This window comes from Pyrgilauda ruficollis, unplaced genomic scaffold (assembly GCF_017590135.1).
Source record: "Pyrgilauda ruficollis isolate IOZ18807 unplaced genomic scaffold, ASM1759013v1 scaffold4, whole genome shotgun sequence".
In the NCBI taxonomy this organism is placed as follows: Eukaryota; Metazoa; Chordata; class Aves; order Passeriformes; family Passeridae; genus Pyrgilauda; species Pyrgilauda ruficollis.
In genome coordinates, this window is record NW_024525489.1 from 6,403,101 (window position 1) to 6,422,201 (window position 19,101).

Here is a 19,101-nt window from a genome sequence, read left to right on the forward strand (position 1 = left end):
GTTTTTGCACATGGGTAACTTCTGAATAGGACAAAAGCCTTTAAGTCCCAGTTTGAGTTCTTGATCAAAATACAAAAATGCATGGTGAAATTTTAAATCAGCTTCAAAACCTTACAACATGAAACTGCTGGAACCATTGAGAAAGTCAAAATTTTTAAGTGGATATTAGGAAAACGTAAATACCAGAGAAGGCAGAGGTTTCTTCTGGAATTAATGTGGTTGCAGTAGAGAGAATACTTAGGTTTCTTCTAAAGAGTGCTACATTTTAGGTACATAAAAGCAAAAAAACCATGGCTCTTATCTTTCAGGTTCCCAATAATTTGCTATTATGATATGAAGGTGGGGGAGGTGTATGTAATATTTCTGAAAATCAGAGTTCAGTATTTAATCTTCACTTCTTATCCTTTAGAAAAAAAATCTTAAAAGTATGGTTTATGTAGCTTTATGATAATTGTCAAAATAATATAGTGTTCTGCAGCATTTACTAATGCAAACTGGGTTATCTCACGCAACCTTGACTTCATAACAGGGGTTCTGGATGTATACCAGACACACAAAATGGTCATTAACTTGATATGATATGAGAAAGGTGTTGAAGTGAATAACTTATATAGTAGTAATAGTGGTTCTCTCTATGAACAATTTATCTTGCTTTTGAATGGCAAAAAAGATACTTTAACTTGCCTTGTCTCTGGGCAACTTTAGAGTGACCTAGAGACTTCTCAGTTTCAGAGTTCAAAACTGGCCCCTCCTTTTATACTTGGCTGGTGCTTAGACCAAAGCTGTAATGCATCACAGTGTCTCACAGAGACCTAAAAAATAGAAGAGACTGAAATCCTAGGCAGGAGCATCCCGTAACTCTATAAAAGTCAATGCTGTGTCCCAAAATAATGAAAATACCTCGACTTTGTTTCCATCTGTATAAATAACTCAGATTTTCATCTTTACTGCCAGAACTTGGCTAATACCCTTCACTTTGTTCAGTTTTACATCCACCAACAACCATTTTCTCCACTTCTATCTATTCAAAACAAAACCTGAATCACAAAGGTTATCAATTCCCAAAACCTCTTGTGCACAGACAGACTCACAAGGTCTCTGTCAATGAACAACAGCTAATCATTCATTCTCATTATACTGGCACATAAATCATCTGAGTGACCAGGGGAACCAGAAGCCTGCTACCCTCATAACATTCCTTGCATGCCTGCTGAAGGCGTTGTGTCTATACATTGCCCACGATTCCCAGAAATACAGAGTTAAGAATAATTCAAGAGACGGAAGAAGGACTAGGAGGGAAGGATAACCTGCACGTAAACATTGTCAAGAAGCCCTCAAAACTAATTGCTTGAGGTGGTTATGAAAATAAAGAAAAAAGCCTGTGATGCTTATCAGTCTTATTTCTCAGAGACTGACTGGCCTTAGCATAGTTTTACACATCATCAAAAAAAAAAAAAAAAAAAAGAAATGAGGTTAATACTAGAGCTTATCATTTTATTCAGTTTGAGAGCCCTTAAAGACCTGCTAATGGAGGTGCTACATGGACAAGATTTTCACGTTTTTTGAGGTACCCTGCACTGACCTCTTCCAATCATCCACAGAAACTAGAGGTCCAGCCAACAACAAGCTGACATTCACAGAGCTACAAAGTCATCTGTGAGACACAAAGGTCAATCAAGTAGCCAGAACTGTGTCCGGGGTGTAAACATGGCATTTAGCGAAAACAGCATGGTCCAGATCTGCCCTGACGTGTCCATACAGGCATGGCCAATGCCTTTTGTGCAAAAGGCCTAAGTGCCATTTCATGTGAAAAAGCATAAACATCTATCTGCCCTCCGAACTCCAAGAATTATAAATAGTTTGAGTGACAAATGCTTCTGTCACAGTGTTCGGGATACCTTCAAAAGATACTCCCAGCACTGTATATGACTAACCAAAGCCTGGCAGAGTTCACCCTTATAAATATATCCTGGATAAGCCTGTTGTTTTGAACAAGAATTTGTGTGTCTGTGTCTAAAGAAAGAAGAGAAGAAGCAGGAAGGTTGGTCATGTCAGTCACTTGTGTAAATTTTTCGAGCTGACTGGTAGAGTTTATTATCTATGCTTTGACAGTAATAAGAGCATTGAATTCCTAAATGTTGTGTATTACGTTGCACAACAGGTTTTATCACAGAAAAACCGAGAAGTCTTGATGAATGAAGTTTCACATAGGTTACTGTTGAAAAAAAAATTAGACATTATTTGCATGGATTGCATTAAGTTGATTGTTTCCCACCCCTCCCAAGTACCTCAGTAGCTTGGAAATAAATTATAGTCAGAGGATTATTAAACTAAAATTTTTAAAAAGTCCTGAAGTAAATTTCAAATCACAAGACAAAGCAAACAGTACCATAGTCTATTTTCAGATCTCCTCAAAGTTATTCATATCCTAGTTGTCAAACAATCATATGACTCCCAGACATTTTTTTTCCCTGAAATCCTGCTATGGAGTCTTCCACAGACACATTAAATTATTTCCTCTTCAATATGTCAAGAAAGAAGAAAGAAGCAACCATCCTTAAGTCACATGTGTTTCTCTTTAAGAAAAAGGGTCTCCACAGTTCAACAAGGCAAATAGTTCCCTGTAAATGAAGTCATGCTGAGATTTTTAAAGCACCTAGGATTAGGAAAGCAGTATTGGTAGCAATGTCATTGTCACACAAGCTAGAAATACTCCTTCTCACCCTGTTTTTTAATTCCAGCCTTCCTGGGACAGTGTTTCAACCTGTACAAACCAGATTCTTTGCTAAATTTACGACTGTGTTGAGAAACACGTCACTACAGAGGAGCACAAGGAAAGCTGTGTGAAATACTAAGGGTTTAAATGCCCTTTCAAAAATATTTGTTGTCATTTTGACCCAAGTGCAAGAAAAAGGGAGACGAAACATTTGCAATAGCAGCTTGCCTCAGTTGGTAGAACCTGAATATGGGATTTTGCCTGGTTTATTTTAAGTCTGAGCAGCTAGCAGCTGGAGTATGTCCCACATGCTAACACTTGGAATTCCCCAGGGAGAAGGTTTGTTTCAAATGTACACGCCAGCCTTCCAAAGCTGGTTGTCTTTGTGCTTTATTAAGTTTACGTACTCCATCCTTGCCTCAAGTCTCGATGGTAATGCACCTATTCTGAGCAAGTGAACATTCTTGCCAGCTTCATATGGACTGGTTTTGATTTAAATGCAATCTACAAACGATATCTACTTGCACACGCATACACACCCCAGGCAGATACTGAACAGACGCAGCCTTGCAGACTTACACAGCAGCTGTGACAACAACTGATGTCACCTCCTTTGCAGAAATTTCCACAAGCACCTTCCAAAGGCCAAGTTAAATGAGAAAGAGCTTATCAGTTTCTTTAAAGTGCTCTGGATGAGACCAGTCCATGTGACCCCCTTCCTGGCCTCGGGGGTGTGGTATGTCACAGTTCCCCTATCAGCTGGCACATGGCGGTAGGAGATATGAGACAGCAGAAAAGTAGTAGTAACAACATCACCCAGCCTGCCGAAGACAGAGCGAATACGCTGAGTAACTTCAGTGTGTGCTCACTTACTTTCTGCAAATAGGTGGAGGGTGTTCAGCCCTGACTTCTGCTTGCACATCCCCCTCGGCACAGATGGATGGTAATGTTGCCAGCTATGCTTTGGAAAGGCTGTGGTTCCTTAGCGTCGTATTAACACCTCTAGCAGTGAGTTGCAATATTCTTTTTTTTTCTTCACAAACTTTCCCCTTCTTTTGGATATTCTGTGAACAAAAAAGAAATTACTAGCAAGGATGATTTTCCAAAAGCAATTGCTTAAGATAAATTCCCTGCCTCAGTTTTTATATAAAATAAAAAGATTAGAGAATTTCAGAAGATACCCTCCTCAACTTTACTGCTAAAACTACTGAATGTTTCAGGTTTCCTTCACTGCCTTTAATTATTATTAAATGATCAGTTGTAAAGAGTTCATTTTTAAAGCTTCTCACAATTATTATATTTATTCAAAATACCAACTAGCCAATAATATATTAACAGAAACAAATATGTAATATTTGCAAAACATCTCAATACCTCATGCTTGGTAGGACAAAAGGACTCCTTACTTGAAGTAATTTAAAAACATGCGATAGTATGGAACATTGAATTCAGCAGCTTGCAATTTTCACCCCAGGGCTCACCCAGTTTCTCTGCATGGGCCTGTTAGCACAGAGGACAGCCTTAAGCACTTACCCCAAGCTAGTTATCATATTTTGGTTAACAAATGTTGGTAATGCAATTTTTTCTTTGTGAATGTGCCCCTTCAATGTCTGAATTCAAATTCTTGCACCAGCATAGTTACAGTCACTCTAGATCACTTGGGCACATCCCTTGTAAATCGTGCTATTGGTGCAAGACCAGCAGCTCGGAGCAAGACCAGCAGCACAACGTATAAATTCTGGGTCTAGCACAGCAGTGAAATATAGGAATACAGTATACATAAGTACTCAAGAATTTGTGGCAACAGCACCAACAGAAGCTGAAATTCAGTCTTATGCTCCATTTCTGAGCTACTTCTCCTAGCTCTGCTACTGAGTGTGGAATGACAAAAGATTGGGAATTTTAAATCAGATGTTTTCGTGGTTCTGCCAGATTGTTCCAATCTTACTGCAATCTCACATCTGTCAAGAATCTTCCTGACTTGTCTAGCCAGCTCACATTGGATTAAAAAAGCTACCTTGCCTTCACCCATTTCCTCTTTCAAAGTTAAGTGTCTGCAGATAGAAAAATAAGCTTTCTAGGGCACAGACAGCCTCTCCTATTTCAACTGTGGTGTACCTAGCTCAAAATTGTGGCTGGAACCTGGATGTTAATGTCACCTTAAATAATAATATTTTTTCAGGTGCTGGCCAGAGTTTTAAGAGATAGTTCCAGCAATGAGCATATCGGAGCAGCAAAGACACAGCTGCTCGAAACAGCAACGTGCAGTGGTTATATACGCAGTGAAAAAAGACCTCCTTCAAGGAAGCTATTGAAGACAGCTGCAAATCAGTCCTCCTCAGGGTTCATTAGCTTTTTTCATCTTCTGTAAACCAGCCCTGGGCATGACTTTAGAAGATGATTAAACCAAAAATTTGTGTGTCATTACACCCTCTTCAACTCCAGCTGCAACATTTTATCCGTGAAAGCTCCAGGATGCAAGATCCAGGACAGAAGCCTTCCTGTCTCTCTACTTCCTTGGCATGCTGGTTACAATCTCTGCTTCCACCACCACCTATGTCTGAACTGTGATTGGTTAAAGACCCTTAATCCTTGCTGGAATTTTATAAACAGGAACATGGATTGCCAGCCACCTAAAATCTCTGGTGAGCCCTGGACTGTGACAGACAAAAGGGCTTTCAGTATTCTCCCCAGCAAGTCTTTCACAAAGGTAGAGTGAATTTTGTGCCCAAGTTCACTTCCTCTTTATGCTGTAGGGATGCTCTAAATGGTTCTGTTATGTGTAGGACAGATACATATTTATATGTAATCCTGACCATGCAGAGGGTGAGATGCCAGCTATGAATCAACAGAATTTACAAAGTTTTGCCAAAGGCACTCATAACTGTGAGTTGCACACATGGTTGCTTTAAGTGCTAAAAAAGGCTCTCCTCTCTTCACACCTGAAATATGGGTCCATAGCCCTTACACCTACAGCATTCACAAGCCAGTGCATGGTAGCCCAGGCACAGTGATTTTAAAGTTGTAATGCAGACACATGACCACAGATTCCACTCATAAAGGGCTATCTGTATTGCAATGTTTGAGACTTACAAGTGCAAACATAGCAGAGGCACTAAGGGCTTATGTGAAAAAATAATTATTCCATGTAGAAAGGAAGTTGGCTTGCTTTGAGCAGAGGTGTTAATAGACTAACCTTTTTCCCCAACACCAGCCTGCTTACCTGAAAATATGAAAACATCTACTGATGCAGCACTGTATTTATTTGAGGTGGGTATCATATCCCACTCATGTTAAATGTCTTGCTGCGTTTCAGACTAAGATAGTCATTAATGGGAATACCAGTTATAAGAGTCATTTAATGAAAAATAAGCCCTGGACAACTGTGTTGCAATTTTAGTAATTTGGGGGCAGAGGCATGCAGATCATAGCACACAAATACAGCTAAATTTAAAAGAGTATCTTCAGAATAGACACCTTCCCCCCTTCCACCAGGTTCAGGATAGTTAATAAGAGCTGGATCTTGAATGACAGTACCAAAACAGGGACTTGGCAAAGAGAGGACTTGCTTCAGCTGAGAGATATGCCAGAGTACAGATAAAACCATCAGCAACTGGAACAGTGGAAAGGGTGGAAATACTACAAAGATCTATGGTAAAAAGCTATTTAGGTCCCTCTCAAAGGCAGCATCACTTTGTTACCTAAAAAAGATTCCTTCTTCTCCCCATCTCCAATATATTTCAATTGCAGTCAATGGTAACTCCCAAGCAGTGGCAAAAGCAACAATACTTGCACAGACATGGCATTAATAAATTAAGCAGAGGTCCACTGGTTGCTCTAGCTGTGCCTGAGTAATGTTTCCCCAGTCATTCTTCTCCTTCCATTAGCAGAAATTAGTCTCCTCTGCCAGCATAAGCATGCACACAAGTAGGCTTGTAAACCTATCAAAATGAGTCAGTCTTGAAAATGCATCAGTTTTCCCTGAAAACTGGGAAGACAAAAACTTACAGGAAGTGTTTAAACTAAGCCAGACCCTACTGAGAGAACCAAGCATTATGCAGCTATACCTATGGGCTGGGTGGGATCTCAGGAACACTGAGGGTGTAGAACAATCTCCTCACCTGCTTTCCTTCCAGCTGGAACTGAAATAGGACAAGCTAGAAATCACTGACAGCAATACAAACGTGTCTAGGAGAGACAAGTGCTGTCAATGCAAAGTAGGCAACAGTGATGACAAAGGGCTCTTGTTCTCTCAGCAAATCCCTTCTACCCGAGGGGAATGCACGACTAGAATGGATGGGCAAGACCTAAAACTCTGCATCTCTTTCCTTGCCGTTTAAATATGTAGATGCTTCTTCTTCATTCTGAAGTTCTTTTGGATATGCTTTGAGTAGGGCTAGGAAAGGATTGGCTTTGTTGTCTCAGATTGGATACGCCCTTCCTTACTTTTTTTTTTTTTTTTCCCAGCCTAAAGGGGTTTAGACAAGGGGTAGTTTCTAAGGTTGTTGAAAAGACATAAAGCTGCTAGGAGACTCAATGGAAGATGTGGCTTGCCAGCTGCTAATCTGTGTGGCAGGGGCTCCCCTGGACATCCACACCTCAGGAAGCCCTCCCATAAATCTTTCTCTCAGGACTCCATTATCCCTAGTGTTAGCATCTCTGCAATAAAATTAAGATCTGATAGAAGATCCAAATTAGAAAAGGGGGAAAATGGAGCTTACAGCATCTACCCCTGTCTACACAACTCTTACCTCTGCTTCTATTAATTGATCCATCTGCTTCCCAGACCTGGAACTGTCTGCACTCAAGGGAGAACCTTGCTTTTGCTCTAGTAGTGGAAATGGGTGTGCCTATTTGGGGGTGTTTGTGTTCGTAGGGGGAGGTTTATATCCTCTAAAATAAGCAAGTTGCAAGGCTTCTTTATGGAGATGCACAACACAATTTCTCACCAAGAGCCCAAGGCAGAGTATGCCAGGCCTTTTCATAAGATGTTGGAGTGCTAACACATGGTATGCATGGGCACCTTTTATATATATCACAAACACCTACTTGCCTGGAAGAAAATCAATAACACCCTACACCAAAGCTTGCATTTGTTTGCTCTTATTAGAAGTGGAATGGTGCCTGAGGGAGGGCCATAGGCATTCCATTACTTAGGATCAGTGCCTGAGCAAAATGGAAAGGCTGCTAAAAATAAGCAACACTTGCTCATTGGTATAAATAACAAAAGCGAGAGAGAAAGAAAAACAGAAAGACAACAAGATGAAAATGAAAACTGGCCCCAGACCAGGCCTCGCAGAATGACCAGTCACCTCCTCATTGCCAATTCTCTCACCATCTCCACTATGGGCAAGATACTTTCCACTGCCAAGCTCAGCTTCTTTCCTGAGAGGACCATTACTCGCAGATTCACAGTGGGCCTGAGCATAGAAGATATTCCCACAGCACCTCACAAAATACCACTGTGATCCCTGCAGTAGCTTGTGAGTATTTGTTCCATCTCTATTTTGTTTACTAAGGATATTATGGAGGGGGCTGAGAAAGGGAAAAAGCTGCACTTCCATAAGGCTATCATCATTAAAAACTTTATCCTCTCCTTATTAAAACAGAAATAACTTTTGGATTCCCATTCTTCTAACAGACTTCCGGGGCAAATAATTCCCAGAGCACCCTTGGCTGCCTATTTTCAAGTACCAAGGTTGAGAAAGGTAAGCCTATCTATACTTGGAGGAAAATAACAAGACCAAGCTAATTAAAAATTCACCTTTGCCCTGTATTCCTAAAAGCACTGCACACCCCCATGACACCAGATATTTCAGGGTGAGCTGTCTTTTTAGAGGAGAGTTTAAAGCAGAGTTTGCTTCTGGTTACTTTTCCTTTTAGTGTCTCTTTAATAAAAAGGAATAACAATTGGAAACAGCTCCCAAAGTAGCATACTCAATCTTTCTTCTGCTTCTGTTTAATGAATTCTATTGTAATAAAGTGCACACACACACACAAACCTATTAGCCCTACAATTAAACAAATAATGGCATTAACAACTCCCACCCACTGCCTTAAGCAGGTTTAGCTGGGAGAGCAGAAGCAGCTGTCTCTGTCCTGTGTCTCTGCCAGAGGTCACCATCCTGCAGAAGGATCAGCTGATCCTCCTGGATAAACTCCTGAGCAAGTGTAGTGTACAGGCTGCAGCATGATCACAAACCACCTCCAATTTCAGTTTACTCTGGCAGTAACCTCCTACAAAAATAAGGGAGGAAACCTAAGGCTGGTAACTGTTTCATTTCTTAGTATCAGATAAATCCACCTCTGATTACATTTCAAAGCCCCAAAAAACAGAACAGTCGAGAGGTTTATAATAATGCTCTAGGTTGCCATGAATTAACATGAATTCTTGTACTGAAAAAGGTCACTAACATAACCATTGAACTACACTGCTAATATAAGAGCTAATAGAGGGCCTCTAAAGTTTATCCAGGCAGGTGTAGACTTATTTTCAAAGCTAGCTAGCTCTATGAAATTAATCTATTTTCAAACCTAGGACTAGGACAAGTTTGGGTATCTCCATATGGCCCCCAAGAGTGTTGTTATATCCAAGCTATCATTGCTACCACACGAAATCTCAAACAGTAAAGAGACGAGAGAAGGACAAGGTTCCGACTCAAGTGAGAGGTATTTTTTTCACGTCAGACCAACAGATGATTGACTCAGAAGCTATCAATGTCTTTTTGGCATCCAAAGTGGAGACACACATACTTACAGTGGACTTGCTTACTGGTAATTATAGAGAAAACAGCAGGTGGTTACAGTTAAGTTTCTGGTGCAGATTTCACACTGTCAGATTCACACGAACTAGAGAAAGATGTCAGTTTTGAGCAATGGTGTGAATGAGGAGAGCGCTAAACAGTAGACATACCTTGAAAGCAGGAAAATAATACATAAGGAATGCCATGGTCTCCATAGTGCAGGGAGTGTGCACAACAGAAGATTTAAAAATGAAGGCAAGATTTATTATGCTTTGTCTAGAGCATTAGGTAAGGCATTTGAGGCTGGGAGGTGTGGGAAGACTGGAGCAATGAAGATCTTTCAAAAGAAGAATGATTTGTGATATCTGGAAGGGGTTTGTTTTACAACGCTCGAACCACATTTACATAGCTGTAATACCACAAAGTCCTGGTGTAGGTGCATCACACTGAGAAGGGAAGATCTTCTCTTGTGGCTTTCACCACACTTGTCCCAGCCTCCCACATATGGTTTGCACTGACACAGCTCCAGGTAGCCCCGAGACATCAAACCTGACACAACCGTTCTGTGCACCTTTCTAAACAACACAAGCAAGCCCTGCTCCTCAGTCACATTTGTAATTCTGGGCACTTCCCTGCAGCTAAGGGAAACTTGGAGCCCGTATATCTGTACAGAGACAAGCAGGATCTGGTGTCTATCATGTAAATCCTGCCTAAAGTCATCCTCTAAACCTTCCATGATGCATTTTCAAGACTATCTTATTTAAATGAGCACTGAGAGCACGAGAGAAGAGGAGAGCGAGTAGAACAAGGCTGGCATATTGGCAAGGGCAGGCATGGAGCCAGCCAGCTCCCTCAGGGCAGGGGAGGCAGCCCTCACAGCACTCACAGTGCGCTGGAAGCCACTCTACCAGCTATTTGTGTCACAGGCCACTCCTGAAGCCACCCTCCCAGCTATTCTTGTCACAGGCCACTCCACAGAGCCCCTGCCAGCCTCTGGAGGAGGGCACAGGCACATGATAAGGATAAGCAGGAGCTGAAACAAGATGGCACCAAATTAATTTCCCACTGCATGACCTATGCAGTAGATTTGCTGGCATCTCAATAAGCACAAAGAGAAACCTACTGGAGTAAGCAGAGCCCTGCGTCAGCAAAACACCATCTCTCACATGAAACACTCTGGCTGGCAGAGCTGTGAAGGTGAGGATTACTCACTGTTTCCAACACCGTACCACATGTTTAAGAGATAATTATGAAGGGACAGGGGGAGTATTAATCTCATTTTCCTTTCTTCTTTCTTTAAAATAATTTCGAGTGTACCATTTCTGCCCTCAAAATATCAATTCAGAGAGAGGGAGTCCACTAGTTTATTACAAGGCAACAATTCTACTATGGAACACTCTGTGAATGACATCATCACAAGCATCAAGAAAGTAAAAACTGAACAAGAAAAGTATTTCTCTTCAGCTAGCCTAAAGCAAATAGTTCAATCAAGGAAATAAAAATAAATCTTGACAATTTCTTTCAATTAAGTATTAAGGAAAATACATCTGAAAACCAAGGTCACCAAATCTGACCTTTTTATTGTCCAGCCAAGGAAATTTCCTCCACTTACACAGTTTTTATTTGCTGCAAATTTTTATTAAATATTTTAGCAAACAAAAGGAAATAGCAAAACCAGAAGGGAGGCAGGACAGTATTTTTCAGGGACAGTAGAAATTAATTCAGAAAAGTGGGTCAAAGGAAATGCTGAAACTACAAATCCATCCTACACTTTAACTAAAGTCAGAAAGTACAGAAAGTACTAGTCTACACACAGTTATTACAGCACTTAGTAGATAGCTCAAATTTGCCCTGGAAATTAATAGAGAGAAAGTAGAACAGTCGCCCAATATGGGCAAATAGGCCAGCATTTGGGACTCAGGAAAAGGCTATGCTAATAATATAGTGGCAAACACGTGTATTTGCCACAGATCATACAAGTCCCTTTCCACCCATTTTGAGTAGAAACCTGTTTTCTGTTTATCCACTGAAGGTGCATGTTAAAGAATGGTACCTGACAGGGAGCATAAGGCAGGAGGGAGCTGGAGGTCAGGAGAAGCTCCAGTGACCAGCCATCAGCTTTTAGGTAAGGTTAATGGTGGCTCTAGTTGCATTACAAGGAAGAAAAGCGTTGGAAGAAGCTCTCCCTCACAGCAGGATTAAGAGAGATTGTAAACAACAGGGAATTGTGCATTTGCATAGTCTTTAGAGAGAAAAAAGCAGCTAAACTAGGAGAAAAGAGGAGTAAGAGTGTAGTACCCGAAGGACGCAGGGGAAGAGGGCCAAGGGTGCAGAGCAGCCATTGCCTAGTCCAGGGAAATGCCTCTGGGAGAGGCTCTCGGTGGCTACAAGCATTGCCTCCTAGAGTCAGGGTGGCTGCTGTGAGCCAGGCTCTCCGGGGAGCCCTGGGAGCAGCAGGAGAAGCACTGCAGAGGTGGGGAGCCTTGCCACAAGCTGCTTGATCCAGCTCCGTGATGCTCCACAGCCACGTCTTGCACCAGCTTTCCCCCTCACTGCAAATTTCATCGAGAAAGTGTTTACAGCAAATAAAACCTTTGAAGAGAAACCACAAATATTGAGGAGGGTTGTTAGCAGCCATCAGACCTGTGTCCTAGTTTATAACTACAAATGCAAAGTAAAGAGAGAGGTGATCTGGCAATGGTGTGAAGAGGCTGTCCCTCTGAAACTCCAAACTTTCTTTCAGCCCATGCTATGCTTCCTATTTTACTTTCAAACATCTGACAGAGAAATCTGTGATGTAAGCTAGTAACTACACAAAATTAGCTCTAGCCAACTGTGAATTCATATGCTCTATTTGCTCTCCTTTGCTGAAACATAAAATTTGGTACGAGTCAGCATATTTCACCACATTTAAGATTATAATAACATGAGCAAAGGCAGGAAGAAAAGATCACAAATGCAACAGATGAAGAAAAATCCAGCCTAGGGACAATCATGGCAGCAGAGAAATTCAGTATACCTGAACTACAGTACTACTTTACTGCCATTTCCATTTTCTAGTTCTAGTCTAAAGAATTAGACTAGAATTTTTTTTTTAATTTCCAATTAAAAAAATTTCTTATGAATGATTAAAACAAAAGAAAAAGAAAAAACACCAGCCACACGTGAAACTAACCATTCTCCACAATGATTTGTGGAACAAGACCTTTTCTGCAAGCTTTAAGTACCTCTGTATGATTAATAGAAAAATAAACACCACTTGCCAAATAAATCAGCACTAATCTAATCTAACAGCATCTAACCACTCAACACGTTTCCCTATTGTTATACCCCTATGGAACGACTTTGCTAGCCCTCCCCTAAACCCATTGCTTCCTGTACCTCCTGCATCTCAAAGGCATGCAAATGAATCCTTAAGAGTTTTTCCCCTTCTTTGACACATACAACTTACTCTTTTTTTAACAGCCTAGAAACAAACAGATTGTATTTATTTACATTGTGATAGTCTCCAAAGACACCAGCACAACGGTGAGAGCAAAGGACCCATCATTAAAGCAAGACCAGAGTTCAAGCAGCAGCAATTGATGCTTGGAGCTCAACACTGAAAAAAATTTCAGATGTGAGTACACACAAAACAGAGAATTGGTCACTGGACTGCAGCAGCACTGCAAGTTATAGTTTTGTTTAACTTATAGTTAGTTTTAAACCGCAAGTTTAGTTTCCTCTACTAAATTTTTTGGTGTTTCAAGTATAGGAATGTATTTCCTCCTAAGTTGGAAAGTTCTACCCTTTATGTTGTCATAAAACCTGGTTTCCAACACTTTTGTCAATGTATATGAGATATTGTGATAATCAGGAGGAACGCTTATTTCTAGTCAGTTAAATCTACATGGGCAGGTCAATAGTTATTAGAACAAAACCAAAAAACAGCCAAGCTGCCAAATAGAAGTACAATTTCTTGGCTTAGATAAGATTAAAAAAATTAAAAAGTAAAGGGCAACATTTTCAAACATAAAAGTAAACAATAGGCTTCTAAGTCTGTAGTGGGATACTCTAATTTAAACCCCAACCCTCTTTAAGAATCCATTTCAGTTTAAGAGAATCATTTCACTTTAATAAGTTTAAGTCACAGACAACATACCCATGAAGCAGTCTGCAAACTTAGCAGCAGAGCACAACACGTAGTTCCAAGAGGACTGAACAACACAGGAAACTACAGGGTTGTCAGTGTTGGCCCAGACATCCTTGTGTCCCCCTGCAATGCAATTACTCTGAGCAAGCTCAGGAAAGGGTTCATTATTTGCCACTCTTGACAACGCTGTCTTTGTCAAAACTTACTGCAATAATCAGGCTACATCCCTCACCTTGATGCACAAAGCACATCCCTACTCTGTCTGAATAACCACGGAGTCACTTCTTCCTGGCTGTGTGATAAAGCTTCTGAAAACGCATCACTTCAGGACAGAATAGAAAACAAACAGCAAGGCTGGCTGTGGCATCAACAAACTGCCCCTCCTCATGTCCACATCATCACACTTGCCTCTAAAGGTGACGGTTAAAACAGCAAGAGCTGTCAAGGGTTAGTTTTTCCATGGGGTTTACCTAGTGGGAATCTTTAAGAAAATAAATCCAGGCTTCAGGTGAGAATGCCAAACAGTGTCAGTGATGTTAGGCAGGGGTCACTGGGGTGCCCTTTTCACACTTAAAAGAATTTAAGCTTGCATTTGTACTGAAGGAAGAAGGCAGGAAACCTTACAGCAGAAAAAAAGTTTAATTCTGAATTTTGAGGGCAGGAGATGTCTACGAGGTGAATAAAAAAGACCTCTCCCCTTCTGTAATCAATCAAAATAGATATTTCAGGAAGAGTGGGCACTCCCAGATGTTCTCCTGAGCCACCTGCAAATTTCCAAACATATTTAGGCTGAGCTTTAATCAGATGGCCAGCAGAGACAATCATCCCTCTCTTGCAAACAATTCACTGTGTGACCTTAAATAAATCACTTGCACATGGTCAGCACTAGAGAAGAAAAAAGTTTTCTGCTCCTTTTTTTTTTTCATGTGTAGAGGTATTGCAGGGGGGCAGGGAACGGAGTTCATACTGCATTATTTACATGAAATCTTCACTTTTTTAATTTTGGGAAGAGATTTTTAAATGTACCACAAAAGTACCACTACAAGTAAGTAAGGGAGAGAGGTACAACTGAAAATAGTTGTACCTGGTGACATTCCAAAATAACAAAAATATATGAGAAAATACTTGAAGAAAAGCTTTCATTAGAGAAAATTAGGGATTGTCATAACTCAGAAAGAATAGAAACAGTCATCCACGAGCTTGACAGAACATGTAATGTTCCTCTCCCTTGCCTTTGAAGGTCACCTTTATTCTTGATGAGATTCTCTCTGCAGAAGGCGTGAGCAAACAAAAACGCTTCACGTGTGTCTGCTGAGCTTTTGTACCAAACTAAGTTTCCCATGAAGTTCCCTTGTTTCTCTTCCCACTTATCAGGTATTGATAACTCTCTCATGTCCAGAAACCAATTAATTTATATCAACAGGATGGGGATGTCTATCACCTGACCTAACTAGCCAAAGGTGAGTCTGCCTGTAGGTTTGCTTTTAGGTACTGCAGCTTCAACTGAGAGTGGATCAAAAAAACCCAAAACAGACCAGCCTGGGTGAAGTGCAAGGGACACCTGGATCACAAAATGAAATTGGATTTTCTGGGGCCTCTTTCCCTGCACCCCCAGCCTGTGTTCCTCAGGCGCTGTACCCAGGCCCTACAGACAAGCATTAACTGCAGTACAAAGCACAGTTGGCAGCTAATTTGGATTTAGCCATTTCACACTTGCAAGCCAGAGATTCAAAGCCAAATACCAGGGCCCCCTCCTACTTTCCAACACAGAAACAATTTAAAACAGATCTAACACCTATGTAGTACTGATTTGGTTATCTTCAAAATCCCCATTGTTCTGTTTAAAGAGCATATCCTCCTAGAATAGCCTCCTTTTGATAAACAACTCCTTCTGCATGTCAGCCAAACAACAGTTTTGCTCTTTATCACAAGTGGACCAGCAGCAGAAACAGTGTGTGGCGAAGTGGGGGAGGAGGGAGTCTTAGCTGAAAATAGAGTTCATTGTCAGCTGGACTTTAGACTCAGGTTTTTAAATAGGTTTTGGAATGTGGATATGAAGCAGTTAAAAGAACCCTACCTCCAGCCCTTAAAGGAAAAAAAAACCTTTATTCACACACTTAAAAAGCATAGTAGAACCTTAGTAACAGGGTCATTTGTGTGTTGTATGCAAAAGCTTCTTGTATAAGAAAGTAAAAATATTCAGGAAAAAAATATTAGTTCCTCAGGAATCAAACAAACAACAAACAAAAAAATCTTAAATAGAAATATGCAACACCAAATAACCAATTTTAAAAGAAAGTTTTAAAAGACAAATTATGAAATTTAAATACTTTTTTAGACCCATAATAACAGATACATAATTTTAAATGGTTGCATGGGCCAGAGATTTCTGTGTCTTGTATACAGGTAGTTGAAAACAAAAAAGTTGCCACAAATTATTTGTATTTTCTTACATTCCAGATATGCACATGGAGGAATGTGACAGTTTCTGAAGTGTTTATTTTATGAAAAATATTGACTCTTTTCAGTAATATATTATTGCATTTTTCTATAATGACACTATGTAGTTAGATTGTATATTTTGCTTCAAATATCCCCTCAGCATGGGTGAAAATAGTTTTACTTCTTCAATTCCTAGGATTACGTGACACATGCATGTGATATGCACAACCTAAAATCTGCCACAAAAACAAAGAAATCTAATTTTGTGTGTTCCATGAAGAGCAAGCTATCCTAAGAAAGCTGATCATATAAAAGATGATATGACTGACTTCAGTAATCATCAACACATGTGGGAAATGGAAAAATTGGAAAAGATCTATACCTAAACATAAAAAGTAATGATCAGAGCAAAACACAGCCTGAAGCTCCTGCAAAGTCCATATGCTTTATTAGCACCTACATAAAATGATCTTCTAATTAGAGGCAGAATTCCTACCAAAGTCTTATGTTAAAAAGCACTCTCAGGTCCACAAGCTGCCAGAGAAACCCCATCACTTTGCTCCCAGAAGTTTGCTGAAAAGCTCTACGTGGCCTAAACAACACAAACTTCAACGTCTTGGGCAGCGCTATCTCCTGCGGGGGCCGCGGGGTGACCCCGCTGGCACAAACAGGCAAGGATAAGGGTAAGGATAAGGATAAGAGCTTGGAAAACATCGGCCCTGGCTCCTGGGCTTCCCACAGATAGAGCATCTGGGCAGCGTTAACTGTGGCACCCTGCACACAGCGGCTGGGCCGCGATAGAGCCCGACAGGGCCGCAGGGCCGCCGTGGGACGCGGCTGCCCTCAGCTCGGCGGCAACGGAGCCGCCCAGCCAAACGCCGTGCTTGTGGAAACGAGCTCTGGAAGGAGTTAAAGAAGTGTTTACAGCACAGTTTGCAATCGATAAGGAGACAAGATGCTCTTCAAAAGTCAGGGAATTCTGTCTGAGCATAAGCTTTTTTTCCTTCTGTTCGACCAAGGGCCACAGATACCTCAAACAAACTTCAGCCAGAAATTCATGCTGACTTTTTGCATGTTTCCAGCATCTAGCAAGACCGGCTAGCAAAGTCTTCGTCCGCTAACATCATATGGCAAAGCTCACTATGGGCCAAAGAGGTGACAGAAGTTCTCAAAAAATGTTATATATAGGCAATAAACTTCCCAGATCTTGCCATTACCATTTAAATTGGCCAACCAGCCTTTATGCACAGCACCTATATGCAAATCATCAAATCAGATGGGAAAAACTTGGAATATGATTGTTGTGCAATTGACAGGAAGGAATTTATGTTGATTTTCTTTCTATTAACAAGATCTTCTGCATCTTGGTGGTAAAACATTCCATCAATTGTATTTTCTAGAGAAACAGAACTTAATTCCACTCATTCAAGGCTCCTGTACTCAGAAATGAATGGCAGCAAGAATTTACAATTGTTAAACTGATCTCCCTCCCATTTGTGACCATCTAACTTCCTTGTAACAACTACAGTAATTGCTGCTACAAAGGAACAGCTGTTTAAAATGCATTTTGGCCAACCTTTTCTACAGCTGGGAAGGTTGAATGGTGGAGGATGACCTTTTCCTTTGACCAGTCTCCAGAAGTTCTGCCTGGACTGCTGACAAGCACTCAGCCATAATATGAAAGCCTGCTCTGTGCATCTCAGTGAAAATTTCCTAAGTTATAAAACTCATCGGGGGAAAATAAGTAACCCTTACAACAATGCTTCATGCTTGTAAAAACCTAGAAATCTTCTATTATTATAAGGACAGTCGGCATTTTATGTTTATCGTACATTCAACAGCAAGAAAAGAGATACAAACTATCTACTCTCACAGACTTTTTGTTAAGTTTGGGGGATGGGATGGGGATTTTTTTACTTGGTATTTGGTTGTTGCTTTGTTATTTTGGGTTGGTTGTTTTTTTTTTTTTTAACTGAAATAATGTATGTTGAAACAAAGCATGTGGTTAATTTCTATGTAAAGAAAGATAAATGCTTTCCATCTTTTAAAGTCAGCTCCAACTGAAAGAAACTTAGAGTAAAAAAAAAGACAAAAGCAATAGATTTCTTTTTAAGGAAAAGTAATGAACTTACCTAGTCAAGGAAAGATTTAAATTTAAGGACTTTGAGCAACATTGCTGGGGAAAAAAACCATACTGTGCACTGATGCCATTGTTCTGCAGATAGAAAAACATACATAGAGCAATTATATGCAGATATGTCATTGAGGAAAACTGTGTTATGGCATTAAACAGAGAGATGAAAATTAGCAGCAAACTAAAGGTAGAACATAAGAGTCCATTTTTACACCTAGGGCTCTGTCAACATGCTCTAAATATTCAGAATACAAGCTCAGGATCCTCAAGAGTACTGTGAAGAGAACCTAGGTTCATTTCAATGACACAGAACAACTCCTTTAACAAAACAAAATTACATGAGAACTGTAGAGGTCCATCAGGTAGCACAGGGGGTTACAGCAAAAAGAGTTCCCTGTTCTCAATGCTCCTTGGTACAGCTTCTACAAAATAAACATTTTTCTCCCATTTCCCTTGCTTTCCCTTTTAACACATTTACAAATGCTTATTAAAAGAAAACATGAGATTGCATCTGGTTTGTCTGTGGCGCCATTTGTTGCTATATGGAGACTACTTGGAAAAGGTGATGAGTGGTGAGTTGGTGAAAGATATTACTAGAGAAACAATAGACAAATTGCTCTCAATGTTGTGCTTAACCCTTTAGTGTTCACTTATTGTTTTCTCCCTCCTCTCTGGGAGGCCTAAGCAGAGGATAATGATTACATCACCCTGCACAAGCTGCTTTCCCCTCCAAAACATTAGCAAATGTCTCCTTTTTACTTCCATGGGCACAGCGTATGTAAAATTATTCTTGGGAGCAGGGGGAAGCAACTCACTGAAATCCTATTTTTTTCCTTATTTGCTCCTTTAGCAGAACGAACATCCTTTAATAAAAAGGATGCTTTGCATGTTCAGCACAAGTCAAACACCATCAAATTTATTTCTTCCTGAAAGT

At 40.4% G+C, this 19,101-nt stretch overlaps 1 long non-coding RNA gene across 2 annotated transcripts; it reads left to right on the forward strand.

Moving 5' to 3' along the window:
* The first annotated feature begins 3,547 nt into the window (after positions 1-3,547).
* LOC121358751 lies at positions 3,548-18,677 on the forward strand. Of its 2 annotated transcripts, XR_005955942.1 has the most exons (5): positions 3,548-3,724; positions 4,899-8,199; positions 8,358-8,424; positions 12,925-13,078; positions 16,230-18,677. It is a non-coding gene; the product is annotated as an uncharacterized LOC121358751 (long non-coding RNA). The 2 variants fall into 2 exon arrangements; XR_005955943.1 differs by lacking the exon at positions 12,925-13,078.
* Positions 18,678-19,101: the final 424 nt, after the last annotated feature.